Below are 9125 nucleotides of genomic sequence, written 5' to 3' on the forward strand. Positions count from 1 at the left end.
CGTTATTCGTCATCTTTTGACTTTTAACTGCAATTTTGGGTTACGTTCTGGGCCGTTAGAGCTTCTTGGGAGTCTGGTTATAGCCTTATAAAACCTTTTCTGGACTTTTTCGCACTTCCCTGTCACTATCGTACTCGTACACCACTTCCCCCCCCCCCCTCCCCCCTCCCTTCCTCCTCCCGGGGTATCCTGATATCATTCATAACTTTCCTTCTTTCTGTAAGCAATAAGAGCAAAAACTGGGTGGTACTTTTGAATCGATGACCCCAAAAATGAGTAAAACAGGCCATTACAAGTCCTTGTTTGCTTCAGGTATCATGCAGATAATGATGAAATGCCAGGAGAATAACCCGGATGCAAGAACAACATTCACTGATTTGAAAAACCGCCTCAGAGACATGGAGAACCATCACAGGGTAAGACCAATCTAAGGCCAAAAATGAAACAGATTTAATCGATCTTCTACCCAAACATCTATGATTTCTTTAACACATGCATTCGCTATGAGCTACTAACCTGGCAACGTTGTTGACTACGGAAGTTAGAAGTTTAATATTTACCTCTTGACGTAAACGTCAGCATGGTCCTTCCCAAAGAGTTAAAACATTTCAGGTTCTGTCGGCCTGTGGTTGATGTGAAGTTCATCCGAACGTGTAACATTTTGGCCCAGAAATAGTGGCCAAAGTGTTTAAGGTGACTTAAGGCTGGAGTGTATTCGCATGGCAATTTTTACAGGTTCTGTCTTATAACGTGGTAAAATAAGTAGACGACAATGTTCTGAAGCGTCTGGTAATATAACGATATATTTTCGGGAAACTGTGTAAGAAATTCAAAGTCGACTTTACACTTAAGTCAAAAATACCTTTAGACTTTGGTCTCAGATTTATGGGCGGGTATCGCTTTTGATTGTAAAGGAGTTATCCCCAAAATCCACATAATACGCCATGCGAAGTTTATTGGACAATACCCACAGCCTGGGTCAGCTGCTGAATAATGGCTCAACTATCCTATAGCTGGTTTCCTCTATTTGCGTGGTAATATAATCATGAAACTGATGATCTAGTAACTACTTTTATTTAACTATTTTTCTATTTTTTTCTCTGTAGCGGCTGGGTAACATGAAAATGTTCGACGACAGGTAGTTATATGCAAACGTCGAAGACTTGGCCGTGTAAACGAGCGAAAGCATCATTACTACTCAAGCAGAAAATCTGCAATGATTTCGTTATCAATTTTTATAGCTTATTGTTTTGCTCGAAAATGGATAAACTACACGTTACATTAGTCTTAACTCTACTAAGTTGATTTACTTGTTACCCTTTTACTCCCTTGTGTTTTTCTCGATAGACTGTGATATCATTAATTGGCCTTTTGCAACAGTTAGTCACGTGACGTGCTTTTCAAGAACACATTGATTTATTCATTGGTAATGTGTATAATACAAATTTGCAGGTTTATATACTTTAAGGGAGAATTTTCATGGACGTTAGAAATTGGAAGGCTTTGTATCGAAAGAAGGCGTTTTTCCCTCCAGTCACACTTTCGTGGTTTTCCGTACTAATCCTTATAATTTTGCAAGTTTTCAAACCACAATAAAATCTCTGCCTTTCGGTTTAAGAGCCTATAATTTTACCCCTCTTTTTATGTCTTATTGGTATTTACCAGTATCTTTCTTTTGTAGTGATTCATAGCGGAAAAGGTTTCTGGAGGGCAAAGTTTCCTGGCTTCCATACGAAACCTTCTTATTTTTGCAATATTTAAATCGTCATTGAATCTCAAACTTACATGGCATTGGTCTGAAAATTGGTGCTCTGACCAACTGCTGCAAAAGGTCTGTTTTCTCGTCTTCAATCTACTGTGAATGATGCCCCTGTCAATTGAGATGTAAAAGGCTTAGGAACCGAGACGTATCTCAGTTGACAAAGCCAAACAAATTCAGGTGAAGTTTTGCAGCAAAAAGGTCGTTACAAAGTTGTTCGAAACTTTGGCTCGCTCAACTTTCGTTTACAGTGTTTTTCTATATAAATGAAAAAAGAGTAAACAGGCATGTAAATGAGGAAATACTGTAAACGAAGCGAAAATAGATAAAACAAGAAGAGATGGGTAGCAATGCAAACACAATAATAATAAGAATGTTTTTAAAGTGTAATTTCTTGGTAAAATACTGGGAGGTAAAAACGATTATAGGTTTTTAGGATTCTTAGGAATAGAAGCATCCTTCTGTAATCAGACTATTTACAAACAGTTGTATACTTGTTATATTTTCATTGCGGATGTTACCGTATCTGCTATTGCTCTAGGTTTTTGTTTTCAAGGAAACGTTTTCGACGCTTTGAAAACCGAACGCTTTACAAAAGCTCGGTAGATTTGTATTTTTAAGGTTTAAATAGGTCGTTACTGTTGATCAGCAGTATAAAGATGTGTAAGTACTATTTTTTTTGCTAGTAATATTTAAAGATTCTCCTGTAATTTCTAGCATAGGAACGTCGAATGTAGTTGAACCAAGCCTGGTTAATGTGCTTGTATATGCAGTCACTAAACTGCCGCAATGACGTGTTTTAATTGCAGTGACATTAGTCATTTTAATGGTTTCGTTCTCAGTCACTTTTGAAATCGCTACTTAACTAATAGCTCATAGGAGCGTACCCAGGGGAAGGTTACGGGTCCCTCCTTTCCGAGTTTCACATTTTGCAAATAACGTTTACTTGACAATTTGCGTTTTTCAAATGAGACCAAAACAGTGCTACTCCATATTTTGAGACAGTACGTGTGAGCACGTCATTGAGTATAAGTCTCTGAGTAAAGGTAAAGGTAAAGGTAAAGGTAAAATCTTTATTTAGACACGGTATTTCCTTCAGGACTATACAACAGAGCGTGAAGTGTTTATCCATATACTAAACACACGATCACAAGACACGGTATTTCCTTCAGGACTATACAACAGAGCGTGAAGTGTTTATCCATATACTAAACACACGATCACAAGATACGTGCAAAGTTGGTGCTATTTTACATATATGTAGTTTGAACTTCAAAAAACATTTCTTCGTGAACTTGACACACGCTTGCGTTCTGGAAGGCTCTATAACCAACCTTTATTTGCGAATGGTGACTTAATTCGGACGAGATGGGATCCTTCCTTGGCTGGGTACGCCCCTGATAAATGTAAGCTCATATAAATTGATAACTTCGCAATAAAATTGCAAACGCGAAAGCGACTTACCATGTTTTCACAGGCTATTAATCTCTTGGCTGTACATCAAAACTGTTAAGGCACGCAAACACCGGCTTAAGTAAATAAGGTTTCACGGTTAATGTGTCAAATATTTAATACCAAAATCAGTGGCGGATCCAGACCTTGAGCTAGGGGGGGGGGGGGGCGGTATCCAGACTTTGAGCTAAGGGGGGGGAGGGGCGTTTTTGCTTGCCTTTCTTTTACGATTCTTTTTTTACCCAAAATAAGAGGAGGGGGGCGGGGCCCCCGTCCCCCTTCCCTCGATCCGCCACTGCAAATAATCAAGCGTTAAGACGCTGTTACAGTAATCATTGGTTCATATGCAGCTTGTTAGGATGGCTCGAACACATTCCTTGAAGTTCTAGAACCTTCTGTCTGAAGAACTAATCAATACAAAGATTTCGGTTACATCTACGTTATTCAAGTATAATATATGAGCGCACAGCAAAAGATTGCGCAAGGTCGTGGGCCTTTAAACATAAATCTTGCATCTTTACAGACTCCTTTGAAGTTGGCCAACCTTCATAACCATTCCCCTCTGTTAGCTATGGTGTGAGAGACCTTCGATTACTTTCTGAAATCATTTAACTTGCGGTTCGGCCAAATTGCGTGATATATTACAAAAAAGAGAAACCCTCTTCACTGTAACATCGCCTTATCAGTGCGGAGCAAATATGTTCCTCTGTCAGCAATCTTGGTCAAAATCAAGACAGTCCGTGAGTTTTGCGAGCGATTTTTGAATGCTTAGCGCCGCGCCTTAGTTTCTGTATCTTGTCATGATTGGTTCATTTTCTGTGATTGGCCAGTTGTTGCTCGCATTTTGGTAATGGCCAAGACAGAGAACAATATTCCTTTTATCACAGGTCCAAAACAAAATCACTCTTTTGGCTGAGCAACAATTTGTGATCTACATATCACATTATAGGAAAGATGTCGAGTATATCAGCATTTATTAAATTCTAAACCTTGCATAGTGCATTTCTAGCTTTCTGATTGGTTCACTGAGTCACGGTTACCAGGCATGCCTGTGTTTGACCATATATGGAAAATGGTGCGGCAAGTGTTGCTCCCTTTAAGCTTTGTCGGCGGTAATGGAAAGTTCTTTCAGATTTCTACCGCGAGATTTCTACCGCGAAACTACAGGGAAGCAGTGTGATCCCGTAAAGTACGAAAGCCACAAAATGCCATAGTTTTTTACTCCAACCATACCTAGCATTTAATCCAAAAGGTTTGTAAATGTACAACAAAAGTAACTGAACGACGAAGAATAGCAGCAATAATTTACGGGAAGATCCAAATATTGACAGTGTCCTTCAAGTAGTGATAACAGATTTGAAGCATAAAATTACGCTTAGCACTCCAGTTAAGTTTGTTGCTTTACAGTTGGGTCTTGCCCTTTTATACTTCAGTAAACTCCATCGATTCCGAGCGAGCTGTGTTTTGACACGTCTGATTTCATTATCTTAATCCTTGAGATTGAACTCGACGTAACAGTCAAGGTAAACAAAAAGTCAATTGGAAACAGAGGAAAGTTTGAAACAACCGATTTTGAAATACGTAGTCGATAGTAAATGGAAACAGGGGCAAATCCAAAAAGATAGGTTTAAGTTAAAAATAGCGGTAGTTTTGAAATAGCAGGGTCCAAATGTATTTGCGAAGTACTTAATTGTGGCCTGTAGAATATCTAACCACCAAACAACACAGGCAAAAACACCGATAGAAGGCCGATGCAAGGAAGATGTGAGACCAATGTACGGTCCATGCCCACGTCAGAAAAATAGTGCAGCTGCGGTTGTTTTGCAAAGTAGTAAAATTATGATTGAGATAAAGGAGGAAGACAACAATAATGTGGCAGTGATTGTGGAAGAGGAAACTTCGGAAGGGGATGATGACCTTCACTTTACGTTTAGAGTTTGGTACTGAAAATATTTGCTTTGATGCTGGTAACACAAGTGTACTAAAAAACGTCGCGCGTATTTGAAATTCGCGCAGAGTTCAAAATGTCTCTTTAATATCCCCTGCAAACTCTGTTGTTCTTTTCTTACATTTCTAGCGCTTTTTTACGCCTTTCAGGCGATTTACGTTTTATCGGTCATTCATAAAGGTTTTCGAAGGGAAGGAGAATACTTATCGAGCAAATTTCAAATTCACACATTCCATCAAAACGGTTCGAGATGGATTACTGACCAGCAAAACCTAAACAAAGGGAATGATTTGAAGTCAGGCACCGGTTTAAAGGATAGATAACGTTACCGCTGGATAAATCACTATCAAGCGGACAGCACAGTTTGTTTTGTCAACACTTTTCTACTGGACAGCGATTTATCCCGTGGATTAAGCTTTATCCACCCTTTGAACAACCTTGCCCAGGAGTATCCGTACATTTGTCTAATGCGTGCGTTCGAGTCAGGGTAGTGCCTGTCTATCGGGGCCAGAAAGATGACAACAGTCTCCATGTAATTTCATCAGCGTTTAATGCAGGTTACTCAAGACTACCAAAAAGCACTTCAGCAAATCAATAACAATTGCATACCAGAAGACCTTCTGGCAGACGGAATAAAAAACTTCGTCGACTTTACAGCCGATTTAAGTACAGTGTTTAGAACCAGGTTATCAATACGATTCGCTCAACAGTATTACACAATCACCACTCGACTATGCCAAAGCCGCCTGTCCTTTTTGGCCAGCGTGGCCTTGGCACTGAGGAAAAGAGGAAAAGGTAAACACCTTTTACCCTTGCAAAGGCCTCGCTGGCTACAAGGATCAGAGGGCTCTAGAACAAGAATGACGAGTCTTCTTGTACTCAGTAAAATTTTCCTTTATGCTCAGCTTCGTTGGTCGAAGACGGCAATCATGAATCACCATCAGTCATCAATGATCAATCGCCAGAAATGATTTGTAAGTTCGACCATAATCACGTGACTCTGGCAATTTACCAGCACATTCCATGAGCAACTTGTCTCTCTGTTTCACCACACCCACGTAAACCAGCCGAATAACTTGAATCATGATGGGGGAATCAAGACAGACGAATCGCGTTTTGAGAAAAAGGTCTACACACTGCACTGAAATCGGCATTAACAACAACGTGAACTATGATAATAATTTTAACAGCTTTTCTGTTGGTTATAGTACAGAAATCTACTGATTCATGTGCAAACCCTCGGATGTACACCTGACCTAAGATCCAATCAATTTGTAAGGAAAGGGATCATCTCCACCTTGTGTGGATTTTCACTGGTAGTGCGCATGCGGAGCTGCTTTATAACGACAGTCAGATTAAATTCTATTCTGACGCCGAACACATGAAATCTTCGTGAAGTAAGTCACGAATACAGCTCTTTGTCTGTTTTAATCTTTTTTCAACAGTCTAAAAAGTTGAATTTAAGCTTTAGGACTAAGAAGTTAACATGAAGTCCATCAAACGGCACTTGAAAGCTAGATATCACCTCGTTTGGTATCCTGCGGGAAAGTACTCTCGTGTCAGCATTTTCATTTCTTTAGCTTAGTGCAAAATGACAGTTTACCAATTTTTTGGTCTTAAGAAAAGTCAAAAAGTAACTATTTTCCGCAAATTACTGGTTGACCAGGTACTTATTATTAAAGCAGACGAGAAGACACTTCGGGGGGGGGGGGGGGTGGAGAGGGAGAGGATGTTTGCTGCACTTCCGAGGGTTAATACGTAATAAAGTTACAAGTTGATATATTTGACAATCGTTACTAAACTGCTTGGATTCACCGCAGCTCTGATTGCCTGGTATGTTGTATAGTGTGCAAAATCCATATCACGAAGTATATAACGAAGACAAAGCGATGAATTAGACAGTCACAAAACACTCACGGCATTTGGAAACACTGAAGAAAATAACGAAAACACTCGCCTGCGGCTCGTCTTGTCAAAATTTCTCTCATGTTTTCAAATTCCCGTCGTGTTCCATGACAGTACAAAAGATTGCTTTGGCTTACTGATTTGTTAACTAGAGAAATAATATGCTTTATTCAGAAACAAATCGAACTATTACTATTTATTGCGTTCAGCTTTAGTCTCAGAATGAATTTCTGGGACTCAGATTTTCCATAAAAAGCGGTAAATAAAATGAACCACGGGTCTCCCTTTTATTTTAAGCTGGTCACTATTTTACTTAGATTTAAATTCTAACAAACTTGAATTAGTAAGGGAAGTGGTATTAGCCTCCATCCGCATAACAAAGATTATCAATAAACACATTACTGTATATCGCTGATCTCGGGTAAGACCCTCACCATTGAAATTGAAATCTCACACAGAAATTTGCATACTAAATTAACACTGCTATCAAAAAATTAAGTTAGTAGAGAAACAATTTTCTCCCTACTCTACAAAAAAAAACTAATTATTTACAACTTCTTAAATAAGCTCACCAAATATCATCATATTGAAGCTGCTTGATCTATAATCATTAAAACTATTTCCCCGATACAGGTTAAAATTGATCGTCAAGCGCAATTAAGGCATAACCCAGAGGAGGGTACTTTGTGCGTAGAATACGGCTACAAAAGTAGAAGAGAGACTAACCCTTCATAAAAAAAAAATCCTGCCTAAACTTTTAGAGTGTTTGTACGACAACACTTATCCACGGTTGCCAGCAATCATTTTTTGGAATGTCCAAATCATGACCACAAACAACAGGCAGTTCTTAATTTTTGCCACAAGTACATTGCAGACAACTAGGATTAGCGCTATGTTTGTTAAAGAGTGTTTTAACTCTGACTAAAAAACGTCAATATACATTCATTAAACGCATGAATGCCATCTAAAAATCTACAAAAACATGATTTGCTATGGACAAGAGACGATTTTACCGAATATTTATTTTTATAATTATTTTTTTAAAATAATTTTTAATTATTTTTAATATTTTTTTCTGATTTTTTTTTTTTTTTTTTTACTTTCAGTCTCTGCGGGTGCAATAGTGCTGTAAGAAACTTTCCACTGTAAATTATCTTCTCAGTACAGCTTATACTACTTAATGAAAAGGCCTTTATACCTGACAATGACCAATTCCCTGAAGTGGGGGAGGTGGAGAGGAAAGGGGGAGAAGTGAAAATGGGTCTTATGTTGGTACCCTCCATCCTCAACACTTCAGGGGCATTCTTGTAGATCTATCAATGGTCAAAACAGCTGAGGGATTCACTGGTTCAAATTAACAGAAGACAATAAACATAAATCCAAAGAGCATGTAATTATTTGAACTGAATATGCCAGTACCACCACTGGATGGGTATAAATCGTTTAGCACTTAGGAAGCGTAAATGCCTATGTTTTGGCGTGTTCTACTGGAGGAGAGTGGGGAGGGGGGAGGAGGGGGGAGGAGGGGGAAGGGGGGGAGGGTGAGTGCTGGGGTTACAGGTTTCTTAGCAGCTTATATGTCAATTACTACTATCCTCGCTTCATGGAAACTCTTCTCTGCACAGTCACTTTACTCAAATCAATACAAATCGTTCTTTCCATTGCTAACCCTATTCAGCTACTGCCTATCACTCCAACTAAAGCTGCAGAGAAGCAATATCTAGATGAAAGGGAAAAAGCTGGAAGCTACCCACTTTCACTAGCAGTAAGTTTTCGCTTCGAAACAAATAATCTATATTTAGGTTAATTCACAGGTTTGAATTACCTTGGAGCGTTTTCCCCCACGTGGCCAGCAGTCACGCCAATTTATTGGAAAAAAGAAAGTGTTTACATAAGAAGAGTTTGGTTTGGTACACCAACATGGCTGCCGTTTCATTGCTTTGGGACACAAATACAGCTACCGTAACGTCAAGCGAAAACACTCTATAAAAAAAAAATGCTCGCCTTTCACTGGATGAAATAATGGATTTGATCATATTTGGCTTTAAGACAAATATGAGA

At 39.0% G+C, this 9125-nt stretch overlaps 1 long non-coding RNA gene across 3 annotated transcripts in view; it reads left to right on the forward strand.

Moving 5' to 3' along the window:
• The first annotated feature begins 192 nt into the window (after nucleotides 1-192).
• Nucleotides 193-9125, forward strand: part of LOC145492535 (uncharacterized) — a 25525-nt gene continuing 16592 nt past the window's right edge. Inside the window, exons 1-3 of one of the 3 annotated variants that reach the window (XR_014050007.1) lie at nucleotides 193-416; nucleotides 1107-2656; nucleotides 2818-2854. This is a non-coding gene — a long non-coding RNA (uncharacterized LOC145492535). Of the gene's footprint in view, nucleotides 417-1106; nucleotides 2894-9125 lie in introns of those variants that run through there. The other 2 variants (XR_014050006.1, XR_014050005.1) reach the window with 2 other exon arrangements.

Source organism: Orbicella franksi, chromosome 7 (assembly GCF_964199315.1).
Source record: "Orbicella franksi chromosome 7, jaOrbFran1.1, whole genome shotgun sequence".
NCBI lineage: Eukaryota > Metazoa > Cnidaria > Anthozoa > Scleractinia > Merulinidae > Orbicella > Orbicella franksi.